Source organism: Mixophyes fleayi, chromosome 1, assembly GCF_038048845.1.
Source record: "Mixophyes fleayi isolate aMixFle1 chromosome 1, aMixFle1.hap1, whole genome shotgun sequence".
NCBI classification, from domain to species: Eukaryota; Metazoa; Chordata; class Amphibia; order Anura; family Limnodynastidae; genus Mixophyes; species Mixophyes fleayi.
This window is the reverse complement of record NC_134402.1, coordinates 391760333-391783510: the sequence shown is the minus strand read 5'-3', so window position 1 is coordinate 391783510 and position 23178 is coordinate 391760333. Positions and strand designations below refer to the sequence as shown.

The window sequence follows — 23178 nt, the reverse complement described above, 5'->3', positions numbered from 1 at the left end:
CTAATGAATTTTCAGAACACTACTAAAACATATATTATAAAGTTGTATTGACTATAAAGCAACCACATTTATCCAGAGAATTACATTTTTTGATCCTACTTTCCAGGGCACCCACACAAGGTGACTTACTTCTTTGTATGTGTTAAACCAACAACTTTGCTATTGATTTGGATATGGTAGTACTTGCCTTACTTTGTGAAATACATTCTTGTTTTTGCTTTCTACTTTTAAATATTGCATTCGATAGGTTCTTGTTTCAACAACATTCAGTTTTTGCAGTTACAGCAGAACTTTATCTCTGCTGATCCCATGTTATCTTCTCTATAGATTAAGATGTCATCAGTCATCACTATATAATTACTAATACTTGACTTGACTGAGTCTGACTTTTCACCACCAGAAATATAATGACTTATTTTAAGGCTAGCTGATTCATCATTGTCATCATCCATAGTGGCACTCGGCAGGAAATGCAACAGCGGTAATAATATCATCATCAGCGTTATGACCCAAACAAAACTGTGTTGGGGGAGCGTAGAAGCACTTTATGTTGGGGGCATGGGGGAGGATGTCAGACTTGTTTATAATGACTGGATAGGGAATAGCAAACTAATTGATCTATTATCACAATCACCACATCCCAAATTTCAACATTAATATGTTTAGCATCAGAATCAGGGCCTTGCAATAGCTGTTGAGAATTGTGTAATTGTACACTATCAACTGCCAATAATGTCAACTTTTTTAAATCAATGATAAGTGCATTTTGTCTAGATGAGTGACATCAAGAATTAAATGTATTGCATTTAGACCAAAGGCTGCAGATATTGGTGCCTCTGAGTTTGTGTTATCATCAATACTTGCCTACTCTCCCATAATTTCCGGGAGGCTCACGAATTTCAGGGAGTCCACCCGGACTCTCTAAAGAGTAGGCAATTTCCCAATTTCCTGGACTGTTGAGGAGGTTGGGCGTAATGACGCAATCGCACCATATTTCATAGCAGGGGCGGGGTCATGGTGACGCAAAGTATCACCGCGCCCCCCCCCCCCCTCCTGCAGTGGTCAATATTTCAGTCATGTAGCCTCCTGAGTGGGACGTGATCATTGGAGAGAGAATAGGTGTTAATTAAATAGCAGGAACTAGTGATCAGCCTAAAGTTTATATTGGCTTTATATTGTCAGATGCATATTTACTATAATATTGGAAAACCCATTACAGCAAAGAAGAAGGTTAAAAAATAAATAAGGATGACATGAGGGGGTGGCTTCTAAGTGACTGAAGCTCACCTCAAGTTTTTTATTTATTTCATTTTTATTTTTATTGGAATTTTTGTTTTAATCAGACGGGAGGGTGTGGCTGCCCGCTCTCTTCACCTAAGTAGCTATTGGAGCTGGTCCTGATAATACTTTGTGTGTAGTGTTTTTTCCTGTTCAGTGACAGTCCTCTGGGATCTGGGTCTTGTGAGAGGAGGTAATCCTTATTTCACAAAACTAAGAGCTTTCCTGCACATTTAAGCATGACAAGCAACTCTGTCGGTCAACATAGTTGAGAACACAGTGTAAAAAACTTCAAACACAGAGGGGATAGCAGGCTTGAAGCTCAATGTCATGTGGGTGGGAGTGGCAGGCTGGCAGTATGATGTAGACATGACTGGGTTTGGCTGCATGATATGGTTTGTGGAAGCACTGGCAACATGATGTTGTTGGGGTGGCAATGGCAGAATTATGTGGCAAGGGGATGGCAGGTTCACAGCAAATATAGGTGTGGCTGGGGGTGGCAGCATGATATGACTGGGTGTAGCATGATGTGGCTGGGTGTGGCATGATGTGGCTGGGGAGGGCATGATAAGGCTGGGGAGGACATGATGTGGCTGGGGAGGACATGATGTGGCTGGGGAGGACATGATGTGGCTGGGGAGGGCATGATGAGGCTGGGGAAGACATGATGTGGCTGGGGAGGGCATGATGAGGCTGGGGAGGGCATGATGTGGCTGGGGAGGGCATGATGAGACTGGGGAGGACATGATGTGGCTGGGGAGGACATGATGAGGCTGGGGAGGGCATGATGTGGCTGGTAGGAAGGCATTATCATCATCATCATCATCATTATCAACATCGTCATCAGCTAATTATATAGCACCACTAATTCTCTCACATCAGTCCCTATCCCATTGGAGCTTACAGTCTAAATTCCCTACCACACACAGACCAAAAGAGATTAAGATGCTGTATACTACACATATGGGGCTAAAAGACTATGTATTGGATTATAGCTCTATGACGTAACAATTTTTCATATATTTTATTGGCTATATATAACTACACACACTTTAGACAAAACACATCTACACAGTTTTCTTCATGTTCCATTTTTCTGGTGCTTTAGCATTGGCATAAGAGCCTGGGTCTCTTTCTTATGCTTGCAATCCCCTACCAGTCAACCAGCAGCCACATTTCTTCTCTGAGACTTATACAGACTGTGTGTGATAAATGGGTTACACTGCAATGTATGTATTGTATACTGTGTGATCTGTGTTATGTACTGTGTTCACTTATTGCTTGGCTTTCCATATTTCATGTACCTATACACTTTCCAAACAGGCCCAAATATTCCAGAATCCAGACAAGAAACCAGTGGCAGGTTGTGAAAGCTGCAATAACAGGTAGAGAGCAACATATTTCACTAAAACTCTCATCCTTTCTTGTTTTCCAACCTTTCTTATACTCTCTGGGCCAGATTCATCAAGTAGACGCAGCCCTCTCTGCACCTTCTTCGCATGAAAAAGACACTTACTATAGCCTACGGTTTTGGAGAACGGGGCAAGTAAAGGTCGTTTGGCCTTAGTCAATTTACAGTATGCATGTGTCAAACTCAAGTGCATGCAGCCACGACCGAAACAAGCTCTATACATTTTAAAGTTACTTGCTTTTCTGCCGTATATAGCTTGCACCAGCTACAGGGCTAATCTAAGGTTTGTATGCATGCTAAATGTGTTTGCAATCAGGAGCAGCTGTAAATATATATTTTATGATCAATAGATATTAAGAACATCCTAATGAATTATTTTTATGGGGGATGGGGGAACACTTTTTTTCTTTACTGTTTTATCATTAATGCCTATATTATTAACAGGTGACATTAATTTAATATATATTTTTTTCTGTGCGTTCTTATGCAGATTTATAGACCTCATAGGTAATGGAGTATCCTACAGTGTCTTGTGTATTAGAGCACAGCAGACCTACACCCAACATCAGCAGTGCATGTATCTTGAGATCCGTGCCGAAATATATGTGTTTTAAACCAAACGCAGGTTGCACTGACTTTGCCTGTCATGATGAATCAGCCCTCTGTCTCTTATGCTCTTTATCTCCCCATCTCCTTTGCGTCCTCTATCTCTCCCATTCCTCAATGTTCTTCTCTACCTTCCATCCTGCTCGCCTCCTCCCCACCTCCACCAGCACATTGTGACCACACCCATTTGGTAGGTACACACAAACTCTGTCCTAATCATCTATGGAGGTGCCCCAAGAAGGTGCTGTTCCTGTTTATCTTGGTGTTTCTGAAAAAATGGATTTGTAAAACAAAAAGTTCCATTAGTTGCTGAAGGACAAATATTGCTTGTAACCCAGCTTTTGGCATACAGAGGCCAGCTTCAGAAATGGAAGCGGTTAAACTGCAGATAGATACTGTACATGATGCTGATGAAAAAGTTAGAAAAAATAGCAGGATGAAAAATGTTTTCATCGATGTGTATCTTAAAATTTATGCTCTGTATGGAAGACTTGTGGTAGCTTAGTAAATTTACTGTTTAGAAATCTGACCTCAAATGTTGTTTGCTCATATTATACATAAACTATCATTCTGACATAAAAATACCAGTTGCAAACAGTTTAAAATTAAATCCTTACAAATAGAAGCTGGAGCCAATAATGCGGTATGAAATGGGAGTGATTTCAGCCTAGACCAACATCTATTGGTTCTCATTTTGAGCATTAAATGGGCACTGTTGTGGGGGTTTATAGTCGAAGACTGTGTGGTGTCACAGCACGTACCTGTGTGGGCAGCCAGAATCTAGCAAGGACAAACAAACTCCACCCATACCATGGACTAATACCACATACTGACCACAATTCCTGAGGGGAGAAAAGATTTACTCACTAAAATTATGTCTCCATACTGTCACATATCACTAGCCAATCACGGCTGGACCGAAGGTAGCAGAAGCAAATGTTCCAGATTATACATATGTTTCAAATAAAAGAAACTATTGTTTCTTTGAGATGCTTTCTTTGTTTTTCAAAAGCAAGTAACTAAGAACAATCAGGCTGAATATTTTAGCCAAATATAGTCTCTTTTATTCCTTTTTGTTTAAAAGGCTGATGTTGCTGAACAAAAAAGTTTGCATTCCATGATTCTGCAGTCTCAAAAACTCATTTTAGTAAACATGCAGATTTAAAATGCAGGAACAACAAATCTTTATTTATGGAATACATAAATTATTATATATATACAGCAATAGCAAAAAGTCTATTGCACTAGATTAAACTATCTTTACATTAAGCTTTGGTAAGTGAAGGCCTCATCTAGGGCTAGACTTACTGAACTGAGGGTTTGGAAAAGTGGAGATGTTGCCTATAGCAACCAATCAGATCCTAGCTTTCAATTATTTAGTGCATGCTACAAAATGACAGCTGGAATCTGATTGGTTGCTATAGGCAACATCTTCACTTATTCAAACCCACAGTTTAGTAAATATATCCCCGAGAGTTAGGAGCAAAGTAAAAATAAAAGGAGCAAATTTGCTCCTGCACAATGCATGGGGTGCACATGCATTTATTTTTTCATATGCAGGGTAAATACTGTTTGCTTTTGAATTTAGCACACTAATGCTGGAGATCTTTATTTTTCCATTGCAATGTAGAATTGACCTAGGACACCACATTCTTCTGCCCGCACATTTTTAATTTGCCTCCCTTGACGTGCAATATAGTTTTGCCAAGATGCAAATGTGCTCCTTATTTGCTTTACCCTACCTCTAAATCATTCTTGACTACCCTCCTGCAATGTCCATGAACTGGGTGGGCCGTAATGATGACATCCAATGTGAATTACATTTCCATAGACCAACCCCCCACTTCACAAGGATGCAAATTATGTTGCTGCAGAATGAGGTGCAAGGTCATGATCAATGTCAGATGGGAGCATGAAGGGCCCACCAGGGCAGGGCCGGATTTACCACTAGGCAACCTAGGCCCAGATGGGGGGGACACGAGTCCACCCCCTGCAGGGAGGGGGGGTCACGAGTTGGGGGAGGGGCTGCTTCAGCTTAGCTACCTTCCCAGGTCACTCTGACATCACAAGGTCATGTGGCAGCGGTCACATGATACACAGTGTTAGGCGGGCTGCGCTGGATGTCTATGGTAGTCAGTGTGCAGGAGCTGCAGCTGTTCCTGGAGTCACAGATAAAGGTAAGAGGAAGGGGTACTGTGATGGAGAGCTAGTGTGTGTGAGATTGAAGCTGCAGTGTAAGAGGGGGGCATGTGTGAAAGTGCTGGGCACAGAGAGGGGACATGTGTGAAGATGCTGGGCACAGAGAGGGGGCATGTGTGAAGGTGCTGGGCACAGAGAGGGGGCATGTGTGAAGGTGCTGGGCACAGAGAGGGGGCATGTGTGAAGGTGCTGGGCACAGAGAGGGGGCATGTGTGAAGGTGCTGGGCACAGAGAGGGGGCATGTGTGAAGGTGCTGGGCACAGAGAGGGGGCAAGTGTGTAGGTGCTAGGCACAGAGAGGAGGCAAGTGTGAAGGTGTTGGGCACAGAGAGGGGGCAAGTGTGAAGGTGCTGGGCACAGAGAGGGGGCAAGTCTGAAGGTGCTGGGCACAGAAAGGGCATGTGTGAAGGTGCTGAGCAGAGAAGGGGCGAAGGTGCTGGGCACAGAAAGGGCATGTGTGAAGGTGCTGGGCAGAGTAGGGGCATGTGTGAAAGTGCTGAGCAGAGAGGGGGCAAAGGTGCTGGGCACAGAAAGGGCATGTGTGAAGGTGCTGGGCAGAGTAGAGGCATGTGTGAAGGTGCTGGGCGCAGAAAGGGCATGTGTGAAGGTGCTGGGCAGAGAGGGCGCAGTGTGATGAGAGGGACAATAATGAGGGGCCGCATAGTGATGCAGGAGGAGCAGTGTGATGTGCGGCAGCACATAGCTTACCCTTCTACTTAACTATAGGAGTATATGCTACGCTAAAATATAGTACTATGGATTGTTTCAGGGGGATCATCCAAACCAATATCTTGCCTAGGGCCCCATGAGGTCTAAATCCGGCTTTGCACCAGGGGAATGCAATTGTAGGGGCTCACCTGTGATGGGGTGCGGCCAGCCATCAGGGAGTGGGACATAGTGTTGTGTATGAAACCAAATAATTAAATTCAGATGATTGTGCATGTACAAAATTAGAGACAGACACACAAAGATGGGGACAGAGACACAGATGAGGAGGCAGAGGGAAATAGACCGCACAGACTGGAGAAAGGAAGACAGATAGAACACATGCAGTATAAGGAGAGAGACTGGTGCACACAGAGGAGGGGCAGTGAGGCTGCCACAGATGGGAAAGGGCAGAGAAGCTTACACAGAGGAAAGAGATGAGAGGCTGGTGCAGAGAGGGAGAGGGCAGAGGGTCTGGCATAGACAAAGGAGGGGCAGTGAGGCTGGCAGAGATGGGGAACGGCAGAGAGGTTGGCGCAGATGGGAGAATTGCACGGAAACTGGCACAGATGGGAAGGTCAGAGGGGCTGGTGTAGACAGAGGGTAGAGCAGAAGGCCTGGCCCAGACAGGTAGGGCAGATAAGCTGGCACAGACAGTGGCAGGCCAGAGTGGCTGGTGCAGACAGGGAAAGGGCAGACAGGCTGGCACAAACAGTGGGAGGGCAGAGGGACTGGAGCAGATAGCGGACGGGCAGCATGGGTGGCACAGATGAGGGAAGGGCATAGAGACTGTTGCAGATAGAAAGGGCAAAAAGGCTAGCATAGATAGGGGAAGGGCAGAGAGGCTGGTATAGATAGGGGAAGGGCAGAGAGGCTGGCATAAATAGGGGAAGGGTAGAGAGGCTGGCATAGATAGGGGAAGGGAAGAGAGGCTAGTATAGATAGGGGGAGGGCAGAGAGGCTGGCATAGATAGAGGAAGGGCAGAGAGGCTGGCATAGATAGGGGAAGGAAAGAGAGGCTGGCATAGATAGGGGAAAGAAAGAGAGGCTAGTATAGATAGGGGAAGAGAAGAGAGGCTAGTATAGATAGGGGCAGGGCAGAGAGGCTGGCATATATAGGGGAAGTGCAGAGAGGCTAGTATAGATAGGGGAAGGGCAGAGAGGCTGGCATAGAGAGGGGGAAGAGAAGAGAGGCTAGCATAGATAGGGGCAGGGCAGAGAGGCTAGTATAGATAGGGGAAGGGCAGAGAGGCTAGTATAGATAGGGGAAGGGCAGAGAGGCTGGCATAGATAGGAGAAGGGCAGAGAGCCTAGTATAGATAGGGGAAGGGCAGAGAGGCTAGCATAGATAGGGGAAGGGCAAAGCATGATATGCCATAGAAAAAACATGAAGGTGTTTATCAAGACATATTTGCTTTCAGGGTTGGGGGTCAGTTAATCATGTGGCGCTGGTCTGGATTAAGTACACAGTAAAACATGGCAGCAGAAGCAGAGCTGAGGGTCAGGCTGGAGTTCCCAGCAAATTATGTGGCGCTGGCTATATCCTGACCGCCCCTCCAGATGAAGAGCGCCGGAAAAATGGCACCGACATGAAACTTGGCAAATCCATACCAGCCCTTATATAGTGTTTTTTATTTTATTTTGTGTCATCATTGGGTAGTGGGAGGTGACATTGGACAGTAGGAACAACTAGGATTTTTTTGGTACCCCGGTGTGCCAGTCTAACACTGGTCATGATAAATGGTACTGGCGCGCCACCAGCACTTGTCCCTTGAAAGTATAAAAACTAGGCAAGTATTCTCTAAATGAAGCCTTGAATGACTAGCTTTTGGTACTGAACAGTCAACAATATTATTGGCAGTTGTACAAATATCTAGAAGTCTATGTATTAATGCAAATATGTAACACAGAGTGCCACATTTCATATCTGAATCCTCTCTGCCAATTTGCGAGGACATCCACTGGTTCCCAGAGAAAGAGATGTGCCGGTGCGAGGGCAAAAACATGTTAATGAGGCTAATCATTACCACGTGATGTGTTGCTCTCTTCCTCCCTCCACCAATATGCTCTATCAGCTCTAAGATGATGGAGGTCAGCACTGCTCCATTTTTGAGCACAGCTGTATAATACTATATGTAATAACTAAATATTACAGCATGCCCAACCCCTGGCAGTCATGGGTATGCTGGAGATTGTAGTATTATAGCAGCATGCCCAACCCCTGGCAGTCATGGGTATGCTGGAGATTGTAGTATTATAGCAGCATACCCAACCCCTGGCAGTCATGGGTATCCTGTATCTTGTAGTAATATAGCCACAAACACTTATTGGCAGCCTGGGAATGCTGGGACCTCTAATTCAGAATGGACAAATTATAATTTTTATAGCTATTTTTTACTTATTAAACTACACAGATTGAACAGTAGGGTGGGAATAGCCTATTGCTATTCAGCATAGATTTAATTAGTCCAAAGGTTGGGGCCTGTATTTTCTTTGTTTTACAAGCAAGTCCTGTTCTGTCCAGCTTAGGGCTGGTTGTCACAATGACGGAGGGTTTTAACATATTGCGTATTTCCCTGCTTTTATGTCACCAGCCCAAGCTGGCATAGCCTAGTAATGGTATCGCTTTTGTCCCCCCAATTTCACCTATACCAACTTAGACTGGCAGTACTAGGGCTGGTTTGGGGGGGACAGGCTTGTTCTTTTTTTATTTATTTAATTGTCAGGCTTACGGCCTATGGTGTATGATACACTTGCAGCTACTAATCAGGCGCTTAAAGATAACTGCAGCTCTAAACTATGTATTTTAAAAGAACGCAATTTATGCTTACGTATTTACACGTAAATTGCATCCAGCTCTACATAAGGCTCATTGGGTTATTGCAGTGATCTGTCCCCCCAACATTGATTACTCAGTATCTATATGAGTCATGAATTTAGGGTTTGAATGGTGTAAAAAAGATGTACAAATATGTTACATTGGAAAAAAGTTCACAGCTCTTGTCAATCCCCCTATAGTAAATATTAATTCAACTATTAGGGCTCTGGAACCGAATATCCTGTTACTTGTGTTTTTCCATATCTTTCATTTTTATTTTTATATATATATCTAATCACAGGAGCAAATAAACACAATTCTTAGATTGTAAGCTTATTTGTGCAGGACTATATCAACCTTCTCTTTTATGTCAGTGTATGGACGATGTTTGTGTCATAATACCCTCAATGTACAGCGCTGCATAATATGTCAGGGCTTTATAAATAAAGGATAATAATTATTATAATGAGCATGTTCAGTGTATTTCATATATCTCCAGCACAATCCTTCCCTAATTAGAGGGATCTCCTGATACCCAGAATACCCCACCCACTACACCATTGTGTTATTCATACATGTATGAAGCGGACCTGAGACTGCAGCACTGTCTCATTGGGGCGCTGTATGACTGCTCATAGAAGACATCAGGAGGAAGTGTGAGTGTAATAAGCAGCATAATGCATACATGGAAACCTCCTTTATAAATAGGGAAACCCCCCTCTCTGATACCCAGTGCTTGGCCCTGCCTATGTATTGCTCATAGTTGTCTACTCTCCCGGAATGTCCGGGAGACTCCCGAATTTGTAGGTGTTCTACTGGACTCCAGAGAGAGCAGGCAAAAATCCCGAATCCAGATTTCGGCGTTGTTGAAGATGGCGGGGTGTGTGGCTAAATGCGTCATTGTGGCCCCGCCCCCTGCTGCGATTGGCTAAAATTGCCTAAGATTGCCATGGGTCAGAGCCTAATGGTGCCCCCCTCGACGGACACCCTCCTGGAAAGCTGCCTGCAAAAGTAGGCAAGTATGGTATTGCTGTAAAATAAAAAATGTTGCAATGCCTGCAGCTCTGTATGATTTAATGCAGTGTGTGTGTATATATATCAAAAGCTTACATAAACTTTCACTTTAAAATGTTGGAAACTCGTTCAAAATTATGCTAATATTGCATTATAAACGATTACGTGATAAAGTGTGCAGCCATTGCTTATCCAGCAAGACACTCCAACACTATCTAAGAAACATTGCACATAAGAAAACAAGGCCGATGACCACATCCTCTGGATAACAAAGCAGCGCTGCTATTTGGACTCTGCTTTCATAAACAATTCATTCTAAGTATTATGTTACAATGCGATGAAATGTCTTATTATATTGTGAGACCTTAACAAAGGATGCTTTTATAAATGGAGAAAATGCTGTCCAATGGCCATTGCCATTATATGTATATATATATATATATATATATATATATATATATATATATATATATATATATATATACATATATGCACATACACTTGTGTACTACTAATGCTGTCATGTATATTTACATTTGCTATTTGTCGGTCTTAATAAGCAGTTATAGTCAGATTCCAGTAAAAATCCAGTAGAGAGGGATTCAATACAAGATACTTATTTCAAAGCTGGAACAAACGTTGTTTACAAATAGCAGCACCTATTACATTGACATACATAAAATAATCTACCAATATTATTTGTATGTGCACTCACATTGATACTATGAGGCAGATTCAATTGTAAAACAAACTTGCTGCTTAGTGTCCCGGGACAGGCGTGAGCCACTGTGCGGAAAATTTTTTTGCGAAATGTCCACTCACTTTTGCTCGCGCCCCATAGAGATGCAAGCAAAAGTGAGCGTTACTTTTTACCGTATAAACGGAACTTCACGTCTGATTGAATCTGTCCCTATGGAGGCAATTTAATTAGTCACGAATGCAACGTGATTCAGTTCACGTTTTTCACACTTATTCATACATTCGCATTTCATATATGACACTTTAACTCTAAACAGGCTCCCCAGTTGGGTCAGGAAGAGCCTCAGTGTTCAGCACGGGCTGGTTTTCCCTGAAGGAGGCAGTATTTTTTTGTGGGACCATTACACCTGTATAAGTGAGCCCAGTTCTGACCAGGCTGGAGCTCGTTCACATTATTACATGGAGACCCCATGCTGTAGCCTGATCCTGGTTCTGGCTGTTGTGGGAGTATCCACTCTGTCCCTCCCCGCACCCGGCATTAGCAGTAACCAGTCCAGGCTACAAGTAGCAGTGGTGGGTACAACTTATTTGGGGGGGGATGCTTTTTTTTACTTATTTCTTTATGTTTTTTACTTAAGCATGAAGGAAAGAAAGTAGATTATTTAGTGCAGCACTATTTATGTACAATTGAATATTTCATTTTATTATTCTTTGTTTAGAGTGTCAGTTGTTCCTTAGTGTCATTGTTTTACCCACGCCACTCTCATGCTTCTTTCCCCAATCTATCCTCCTACCCCATCCTGTACGACTTTATCTTCTCCTCCCAAATGTGCGACTTCCTCATGCTGGCTCTCTGTTCCACAGTGAGACAAGTGACATTAGGAAATGGTGTGGGAAAGCCTGAACCAACATGGTTGTCACTGCGATTACCAACCACAGCCTTCTGGTACCCTGCACAAGTGTAGTGCAGGATAAACACATGGTCCACACTCCTCAGTCCTCTCCTATCAGATTGTACGGCATAAAAGAAGAACTATAGATGCATGGAATGCTCCGGTGACATTTGTAGGAATGTTTTCAGCCCTGAGTAGAGATGAGCAAACCTAACACAGTTTGTTTCACTGTAATATTAGCAGCATTGGGGCAGTACGTCTTTTTACATTGAAACATCTTCAAATATTTTATTAGGTCAGACAAATTCAATTTAAATGACTTTTGAGGTTAAAAAAAATGCTGCTTTTAAGGTTTTGTACATAGTTATATGAGTAGTTGTTTTATTAGTTTTTATAGAGCTTAATTCCTAAAAGGACATTTCAAACAACAATTTAATACAATTTTAAGTGACTCCAATAAGTAATCTGGTATAATCACAAATTGATATAACACCCTTGAAATGCTGATATTACAACACAATACTTGTCAAATTGTTTCAAAAATTCACCTGGAGTCCAAACTACTGATCCCACTCCTGGGAGTAAATTTATCCAGCTGCGAGTTTGAAAAAAATGGAGATGTTGCCTATAGCAACCAATCAGAATCTAGCTGTCATTTTGTAGAAAGTACTAAATTAATAATAGCTAGAATCTGGTTGGTTGCTATGGGCAACATCTCCATTTTTCCAAACCCACAGATTGATAAATTTACCCCCCGGAATCTTTATATTTAAAGCGAAATGCGGAATTGTGAAGGTGTGACCCCGTAAGTAAATCCTAGATGTAGTAGGGCGCAGGCGCAACACACGTCAAAAGAGGGCTAAAACTGTATTCAGCTAGCTGCATGAAATGATCGCAGCTCGGTAGGGTATTACTAGTGGGATGCAACTGGGGTTGCAGGCTACTCGTAATACCCTACCAAACTGCGGCACACTCCCATTCCTACACGTCTTAGACGCACATTGCATCTGACTCTAGATGAGGTCCTAAATGATTTAAATCCATGATTTAAGTCCATTACAGCACCTGCATATATTCTCATGCTCTCCTCCATCACTCCTGTGTCTCTCCTCCATCTATTGGAAGAAAATTGATTAAAACTAACCATGTGCATTTCAGAACATGTCAATAAAGGATCAAAATAGTTTGTATTGTCAATTATATTCACTTAAAACCACCAACATAATTTTGAAATTTTAAAAGCATCACGGTTATGCTTCCACATAATCATTTGAGACCATCAAATCCCCAATGCAATGGTATATGTATAATCGCTTGCGACACTAATGCCGCCACTACAGGGCCCAGAGATGAGGTGTGCCGGCAGTGAACTACAGACAACTACTGTGGAACTAAATGTCTCAGCATTCTCTGGCAGGCATTGTTGACCCACATGCCACAGATGCTGTTTCAGACCATGGGCCATTAAGGAGAGCAAAGCATAAAAATTTATAACTTTGCACCTTGGCAAAACCATGCTACATCAGAGGGGGAGGTAAATTTAAAATGTGGGGACAGGTTTATAGTTGGGATAGGACATGCTTTAGATTAACTTTAAATTTTAGTGTAAAAATAAAGTAGTTGTGTGCTACATGAAAAAGCAGCAAGTATTTTCTCTATTTACAAAATAATAAACTAATCTGTACCCCTTGCATTGCAACATGGTATGTCCAGGATCAAATTTACTCCTTTTTTTTGCCTCTCTCTCCTTAATGACTATGGACCTCATTTAGAGTTGGACGCAAAATCCATGTAAGAAGTGTAGGAGTGGGAGTGTGCCGCAGCTTGGTAGGGTATTACGAGTGGCAAGCAACCTCAGTCACGTCCCACTCGTAATACCCTTTCGAGCTGCGAGCAGTTCCTGCGGCTAGCTAACCGCTTGTGCCACCTACTACCTGCCGCACAGCTTTAGCCCTTTTTTGACATGTGTTGCGTCTGCGCCTCACTGCGACTAGGATGTATTTACATGGTCAAGTCTTCACAATTCCGCGTTCCGCCCATTCTCTCGTAGTGAGCCGCAAGCTGTCGCAAGTCCAAGATGCAGGCGGATATGGTGCTTTCTGCACATGCGTGATAGTGTTTTTTTGTTGGATGCTACTAAAACGAACTTTGCGTCCGACTCTAAATGAGGTCCTATGTGTGCATAGATCTTTTATTACATACCTCAGAGTGTCCAGGGAAAAACCGCTATTCTGCTAAAGAGCAACATGGAGGCATAAATGTATCCCATTAAAGTATAGTACAAGAACCTAAGACCACCAGGTCTAAGCTGAGGCAAAACAGAAGTATTTTTGCAGTATAGAAAGTCACCTGTAAAATGTGCCCTCTCCATCCGTTCCTTAATCACACAGTGCAATGTAATTTTGCTTCTGCACTACTCAAATTAAGGCACATCGATGTGTCTGCTCCATGCCAGTAGGAACATCCTTACTCCACCCAGTCTGGGAAGATTGCTGCTCCTCTGCAAAATGAGGCCTCTCCTCTGCAATGTCCTCTGCTATGGGTGTCCCTGGGCAATTGATCTTATATCATGGGTTGATCTTGGTGCAGCAGGTGCCATACACCGGAACCCATGGAGATAATGGGGCCACTGCATGGCAGATGCAGAGGGTCGGGGGCCCCAGTTCCCTCTTCCCTGCCTCACTGCACCACTCTACCGTTTTGTAAAGAGTAAAAGAAATCTAAACATGTATGTAATGTATTAAAGTTTTAACGATATAATGGTGAACACACATATATTGGTTACTTAGTGCCGGCATGAGATGTGTAACTATCACCATTTATCTACTACTATCACTAGTTTTGATACAAAGTGCTGTATTAAAATAGAAAAAATAGATTGCTTAAGTTGTTTGTTAATACAATAAACAAGGATCATCTCTCTTTTTAAAGTGCTAGAAACTGTTGTTGAAGTTGAACTTCTCCTACCGCCTTCATTGTATAACTATCAAATTCCATTCACTTCCATTCCCATTACATTTTTCATACCACCACTTCTGGATTTCCACTTTGACCACTGGATAGAACGCTAATGAATTTAGCTCCTCCCTTTACTTTCCATACTGCATTCACAGACATTAAGGAGGAGATGGTAAAAAATAATTGACAGAAAAAGGAAGCATTTTTCAACAAATGTTTGACATAGTCATGACATGGAATGTTCTACAAGGAGAGGTGATTATGGCCAATTTATAAATAAATGGGGATGTCCCACTGTCTAAGGGGCGTGTCTGGCCCCACCTGTGAGCATATCTACTGTTGTCCGTTGCAGTGCACACCACCACCTGGTGGAGCCTATATTATTGTGCGCAGTATGCCGCCAGAAGGGATTTGTGCATGGGTGGCACACCACCAGGGGCTGTATAAAGTAACAAGGCTGAAAGGAAAGTTATTTTTATTCTACTATAAAATTTATGGACCGCCAGTGATGACCAAGCAGTGCAGCAGTGAAATTACCACTGCACTGCTTGCTAAATAATAAGACCATGTAGAAGTATGAGGGCACAATAGCTTGTGATAATGGGGTGAATAAATAGAGCAACACAAGAAAATGCCCATCATTGCAATAAACATTTTATACTGTTTATAAGGTTTGATAAATAGACCCTAAATTGGTAAACTATCAAAAACCTCACAATCAAACATTTAACAAAAACAATTTGGACTGCTAATAAATTATTAAATAAATATATAAAAGAACAATGAAAAATGTCTTACTTGTAATACAAGCCTTGAGTCGCGAGGATCATCATCATCATCATCATTATCAGCGTTTATTTATAGGGAACCACAGTCTCTAACAATTATTACAGATATGATATACTTGAGTACACTAAGCATGAGCAGAGGCATGATCCCAGATAAGCATAATAAGAAACACATGAATATAATACAAGACTCTAATTCTTCTTGCTGATGCCTGATGTACGCACAAACTGACCAGTGTTTCCGTGCACACGGTGTTAAGCCCTACATTGCATCATCAAGTGAGTGATGTTGCATCATCACATACACACACACACATGCACACGCAGTTTGGGAGGCACAGCGGGGATCTGAGAGACTAGCCTACCTTTCCAGGCATACATGGCACACTCAATATTCTAGAAGTCTCCTGAACATTCTAGAAGAGGCAACTTTGATTTCACAGGCATACCTGTTCTATTATAGCCATCTCAGGATGGTGATAACACAAAAAAATAAATGGGGAAAAAATGCTTTATTATTTGACTAAAGCATTTTTTTTCTCAATGGTCAATGATCAATTATTATTTTATAATATTTTGATTTTATTCTACATATTTTTCTATTTTTAAAATTTTAAATCTGGGCGTCAGTTCACATGCATGAGTCGGCTACCCGGCTCACTCATGCACATTTCTGCAGATACTGGCCCGGCGGTCCACTCCTACCGCACCAGGGCTGTATCATCAGGGCTGCTGAGTATCGCTCTGTTGCCTCAGCAACTTTTTCTTAATCAATTACAGCGATAAGTAATTTCTTCAGGGCGATTAAAAAAATCTGCCTTGTTTCCGCATCTTTCTAAATCGACCCCTAAATAGGCAATTGCCTCACTGGAAGTTTTGTTTTACCTTACTGTGGGTCCAAACTGCTAAAATTTAGAAAAGGTTTAGTTAGATAGACTTCTGTCTTTTTTTCAACCTCTCTAACTAAGTAACTATGATATATTGGTGTTTTGCTACTACTTCTGTCGAATTTGAAAATTAGCATATGACAAGAGCACTTAAAAACATTTTATTGCCATTTTAATGTACATTGTTATATATTCTATTTTTCTATCTGGTAAAAGTAGCTGGTGAGGTAGAGGTAGTGTATGCGGGAAACCAAAAGCTCTAGTGGTGCCCTGCATGGCCCATGCTTTATAACTCCTTGCCCATTGAAATTGAACAGGAAAACTCTTTATAATTTACCCTAACTTGGAAAATGTCTCACAGAGCTCCACAAAAGATGTTTATTTAAACTTTTTTTTCATATGATTTCAAGCAAGTGTGCACAGCTAGATCAGAACACATGGTTTCATATGAAGTTCCCTCTAAACCACTTAAAAACAACCAAAGAGTTTTAAAAACCTCAATAGTGCAGTTATCCTGCTGTCATCTTTTGGCTGGAGTTTTGACACCACTAACTACTGCATCACCCTCCCTGTAATCAAAGATGAAAAGCACTTCCCCTGACTTTGAGGTTCATTAGAAGTTTTGCAATGGTAGTATTGTCATTCTGTAATTGATGGTATGTGATATATACAGTAGTACCGAAACATCCACAGCAAATAAGACATGGCTGGATCTGCTGATTGCAGACTATGGTAATCATGATGTAAATTTAGATCTAGTTTACAAAACTATCTAGTACTTGTATGTAGTAAACTTTGTTTTGTTTGATTTTTATGGGATTTTATTTAATGCTTGTGTATTTTGTGTGTTTTGTGCAATTGTGAATGCAAATTGTTTTATTTTGTAAATATATAGAATTAAATCCTTTGCTACCTAAGAAATGATATTTCAGTTTTGCTTTGTTATAAAATATACACATAATAAAGCTGCACTAGCACCTAGTAAAAGTCTATTACTAAGGTGCACCTCTCCCCCAGCCAGAGCCCCAGGAACTGCTCCATGTATTCATTTTTCCCATAGGTCTTCCATTCCCATTAATACCGTTGGTTTGAGGTTTGAGAGCTGGAGGACCAATTAAAAGCTGCAATCAAGAAAAAACAAACAATACAAAAAACCCACCAAATCTGGGGGTATATTTACCAAACTGCGGGTTTGAAAAAGTGGAGATGTTGCCTATAGCAATCATTCAGATTCTAGCTGTCATTTTGTAGAATGTACTAAATAAATGATAACTAGAATCTGATTGGTTGCTATAGGCAACATCTCCACTTTTTCAAACCCGCAGTTTAGTAAATATACGCCATGATTTGTAATCAAGAACTTAGTGACAAATTTATATAAAATGAAATGATTATTATTGAAATAAAACAAAGGAAGTAGATATTTATATTTTGGATATTTTATTGTAAATGTTTCTGTTTCCTTATTTATTTACAGTGTGGGTCTATTTATTATCACAACCCCGGTGATTTTTATATCACCATTTTTTTGTGTGGCAATAAAGCATCTATTCTTGTTAGTATTTATGAAAAAATTGCCAAGGTCACTGAGTAATACTGGCCCAGAGCTGTAAGCTGATAAATGGGCTTTGAGTTCCACTGCGCATTGGCGAGTCAGCTGGCATGCACGACCCCTGAGATTGGCCACATGAAACGGTAAATTTACCCTTACCACTCCTGGCCAGTATCACAATATTCAGCTGCCCCAGCAATATTTTATTGATAATCAGCAATGAAACAAATCACCATTATCATGATCAGGTCAGTGGGTCCTATAGTTATGTAATAGCTTCATGTTTGTACAGTGGTGGTCTAAGCAGGGCCGGTGCAAGGTCTCTAGGCACCCTAGGCAAACTTACAGCCAACCGCCCCCCCCCCCCCCCCCACCCCATACTCTGGCGGTCTAAAACAAACAATATATAAATAAATATGTCAGTATTTGGTTCAAGGTGGAGTGTAAAAAGTATAACAACTCTTACCTTCTCCTGGCTGGCAAGGCTGCAGTCCAGATGCACTGATGCCTGATGCTTTCAACACTGTCCAAGCTCCACTTCTGCCCGATGGCAAGTTACTGCAGTAACAGCTGTAATTTATTTAAAATTACTTACTGATATAATAATATATATTGTAATTTAAGCTATGACTTCTATTTTTGGCCACATCATTCTTTTGTATTGTTGTGTAGCTGGTAGCCTTAAAAATACAGGTGTAACCTATACAAATTTCTCTCACTGTAGGGAAGAAATATAAGAGCCCTTGGCTACACCTGTATTTTTTGCACAGCAATAGAAGCTAACTATGTGGAGAAAAATAGAAGTCATAGCTTATGAATATGAAAATGACAAATTTTCTATTTCCTGTACTTTACGCAACACACACTATATAAATTTGTATTTTTAAACACATATAAACCCGGTGCTGGAAGTGGGCTGGAGGATGACAAGAGGAATAGGGGAGAAGATGGTGCAGGGAAGTAGATGAGAATGTCAGGGGAGAAGAGTGCGCAGGGGTGGGTATATGAGAGGGTCAGGGGAGAAGGCGGCACAGGGGGGTCGATGAGAGGGTCATGGGAGAAGGTGGCACAGGGGGGTAGATGATAGGGTCAGGGGAAAAGGTGGCACAGGGGGGTAGATGATAGAGTCAGGGGAGAAGGTGGCACAGGGGGGAGTTGATGATAGGGTCAGGGGAGAAGGTGGCATGGGGGGGTAGATGATAGGGTCAGGGGAAAAGGTGACACGGGGGTAGATGATAGGGTCAGGGGAGAATGTGACACGGGGGGTAGATAGGGTCAGGGGAGAAGGTGGCACAGGGGGGTAGATAGGGTCAGGGGAGAAGGTGGCACAGTGGGGTAGATGAGAGGGACTGGGGAGAAGGTGGCACAGGGGGTAGATGAGAGGGACTGGGGAGAAGGTGGCACAGGGGGTAGATGAGAGGGCCTGGGGAGAAGGTGGCACAGGGGGTAAATGAGAGTGCCTGGGAAGAAGGTGGCACAGGGGGTAGATGAGAGGGCCTGGGGATAAGGTGACACAGGGGGGTAGATGAGAGGGCCTAGGGAGAAGGTGGCACAGGGGGTAGATGAGAGGGCCTGGGGAGAAGGTGGCACAGGGGGGTAGATGAGAGGGACTAGGCAGAGTACATAAATACAATACAAAAAATAATCATTATACTCCCTCCCCTTCCCCCAAATAGCTTTTACTTCCCCACTACACTTCCTCAGTTTCTGCTCCTGGATGGTGCACCCTATTTCCTAAGTTTTTAAAAAATATATATTTTAATTACAAAATAACATTCACTTACCTATTTTTCTTCCCTTCTGGATGATCAACTCAGCATGGAGCAATGGCACCTCACCTTCTTCTCAGAGGGGAGGTGGAGCAGAGCACAGCATGCTGGAAGGGGAGGGGGCAGGTCCTGACAATAACTTTATACACACTGTCTGTCACTGTCTGTCACTGAGAGACAGTGTGATCATTGCTTTGCATTGGCCAGCAGATTTTTCAATGTGCCGGCAGTGTCTCTCTCTCACAGACAGGCTGACATCTCTAACAGTCTGTCAGTGAGAGAGAGACACTGCCGGCACATTGAAACAGCTGTCGGCCGCCGCAAAACAATGAAGAAAGTCTATTAGACTTGTTTCATTTAAAAAACTGGTCTGCGGCGCCCTCCAGGTCCCGGCGCCCTAGACAGCTGCCTAATGCTGCCTAATGGAAGCACCGGGCCTGGGTCTAAGGAATTTTGTAGTTTGTGGCAATTTTCTTAATGTTTATTGAATTATTCCTTTTCCTTTCCATGTAAACAATTAATTAGCCCAAATAACAGTTTTACATTGTTTTGACTTTATATTTTTGACATAGATATTTATATATTTTTTTTATTTTATTTTCCCTACTATTTCAAGAATTGTTTATTATGACTATGTTGTGAATTTGTCTTTGCAGGAAAGGGAAGTTTTTATTTTATTTATCTAATTAATGTTAATTAGGAGATTGTCAAGAAATCATTGGTTTTAATGTAACCTTTTATCTGTATATTTACGCGTATTTTTTGGAGCACTGAATAAAACAACAGTATTATCTTTTATATTGCTTGCTGTGCATTCTAGTGAGTGTTTCTTTTTTACTGTGTACTGTTTTCTTTTGTTAGTCATTCATTTTTATACTCAGGTGGATGCACAGTTATCCATTTTTAAAATGTAGCATTTATAACATCATACAATACTTTTCAACATATTTCTATATCTTTTTGTCTAATTTCTGTACTTTACAGTGTAGTATTTATATCATACACAGCATTGAATGCTATGAAATCCAGAGTCCACCTTCTAGGTCTATTTATACATTTTTCCACATATTTACACAGCAATTAAAAAAAATCCCTTATCACCATCATTTATCAAAGAACTGTCCGCTCGGGCAGCTGAATAATAGTCATGCTCTTGTCGAAAAAAAAGTTTAAAAAAATAGATTTAAAATACTTTTTTAAATAAATAAATAAATAAATATTTTAAACTTGTTTCCATTAAAACATGGTTTATTCAAATAATAAAATATTGTTTTAGTGATTTTCATATGAACAGGTTATGCAGCAGAACAAGTAGAGCCACAATACTTGTTAAACAAGCTTCCCCATGAAGATTTATGGGTAGGCCGACGAAAGACAATGAATCTTACTGCTGTTGGGGGTTGTCACCAGGGCCGGATTAAGGGAATGGAGCTAAGGGGGCCTCCATTCCCCCGTGAGGGCCCCCCCTTCTGTGATCCGAGCTGCCCGCCACCCCCCCCCCCCCTCCCCCCGGCACTTACCTTCTTCTCCGGCGCATTGTACGCTCTTTACTGAGGAGATCTCGTGAGTCTCACTCTCACGAGATCTCCTCAGTAAGGAGACTACAGCTCGCCGGGGAAGGACCGCAGTGAAAGTGCTCAGCAGCACTGATCGCGCCGGGGGCACCCCGCCCCCGACCAATCAATAATGCTGCTGAGCACTTTCAAGTGCCCCCTGGATGCCATAGGCCCCTGGGCTGTAGCCCAGTTAGCCCTATGGTTAATTCGGCCCTGGTTGTCACCAGCAGCAACCATTACGGTATCCATTATGGCCATGTCTGCCAGGTGTTGTGAAACTAAAAGTCCTAGCTTGCCCTACCAGCTGTCATCTGACTATTGGCAAAGCATGGCGGAGAGCCACAGACTGGCTAGGCCTGCATTATGGTTTAGGACAAAATTTACAAAAGCCCTATTGTTTTTACCATAATTTCGGCCCTTTCATAAATCAGCCCTTTTGTGCAATTTCCCAAATATAAATGTTAAAAAATATATATTAAAATTATTATTAACATTATTATTATTATTATTATTATTAATAATAATAAAATTATATAAAGACATGGCTGAAAAATGCAGCAAGAAACTAAAAATAAAAAGCAATGTGTTTAGTAAAAATTGTAGGATTGTTTGTATAAGACAATAAATTAAACTCATCTTCTCTTACCTCTCCTCATGACATACTAGTCTCTACTGTGACGGAAGAAAAATACATAGACAGTAATTAATATATATATATATATATATATATATATATATATATATATATATATATAATTTTTTTGTCTATTTTAATACATAATATTGGCCACTACTCAAGAATTCCAGAAGACGTTTCCTTATTTAATCATGTTATGTAACTACCCTCTATGCTCCAGTCATTACATGTGATATTCTGACACAAGCTTCTATCATTTTATGAGAATAGAAAATCATTTTCTTTGTGTCTTGTTAACATACTGTAAGTAGACTTTTATTTCACATTTGCAGACATGAAAGGGTTAATTGATTGCTTTTTTTTTTTTTTTTAGTCTGAAGTTTTCATCTTCATAGTGATAAACGGAGGCAGGAAAAAAAAATGACACAGTTGAATGAACTGTAAGGAAATAAAGTGCACAATGTGTGATAATGCCATGACTTTGTGTTATTACACAGTTCTGGGCTGAAAAGATATGGCTTGATGGGTAATTTGTCATGCTGTGCAATAGAGAACAACAGTAGAAAGACTTCAGACAGAAGAAAATTACACAAATAGTAGGGTGGAAAGGTATAATTGAAGATGGCAAAGGGCTGAATGAAAGACATTTAAAATTACTGTACTGACTATGACCTGCTAAGTGTACTTGGGTGTGGAATCTTGGCCTCACAAGAAGTTGCATTAAATGGCTGGGGGCTGTAACACTGCAAGAGAAATGTCAATCTTGTGAACGTGTATAAAAGAAACAGTAAAAAAAAATTATTGGCTGAACCAATTCCAGTTGTGCTGCAAGGAAACGTATATAACTAAAAGGTGCATGTGATGACCCCTAAAATGACCCAATAACAAAAGCTTTTTATTTTATTATTAGTAGTAGTATTTTTATTATTATGACTGTCATTACATTTTTGACAACAGCCTTTTACAGAGTTTATGCAAGATACACAAAGACGATTTTAGAAGAATCAATGTGAGCACATTTCCATTCTACTTACCTTCACATTTGTCTGTTCATTCAACAGAAAATGTTTTTGATGCTATTGTAGATTGATGGCAAAATAGCACAAGGGGATTTATCATATCATGGAATGCAATATGCACAAATGTACTGTAACCCAAGTCACCAGATTCTAACTTTTATGTATTCTTGTACAGCTTACAAAATGGATCCATACATCTGACAGGTTGCTATGGGTTACAGTATATTTGTACCAATAAGCACCATATTATTAAATAATCCCTAGATATGGTCTCTGGTTAACAAATGCACTTTTCAATCCATCTAAAAGTGTCCTCGATAAAGTTTTTAGCAAAGTTGAGCGATGTAGAGTGTTGATGTCATTTGTGGGGTACAAGGCACTATTAGTGTA

At 41.4% G+C, this 23178-nt stretch overlaps 1 long non-coding RNA gene across 1 annotated transcript in view; it reads right to left on the bottom strand.

Moving 5' to 3' along the window:
- The window catches only part of LOC142109157 (uncharacterized), a 59919-nt gene extending 40260 nt beyond the window's left edge, over positions 1–19659 (bottom strand). The window contains exons 1-2 of the long non-coding RNA XR_012680297.1: positions 19592–19659; positions 18274–18377 (exon numbers count right to left, since the gene is read on the bottom strand). This is a non-coding gene — a long non-coding RNA (uncharacterized LOC142109157). The remainder of the gene's footprint in view (positions 1–18273; positions 18378–19591) is intronic.
- Positions 19660–23178: the final 3519 nt, after the last annotated feature.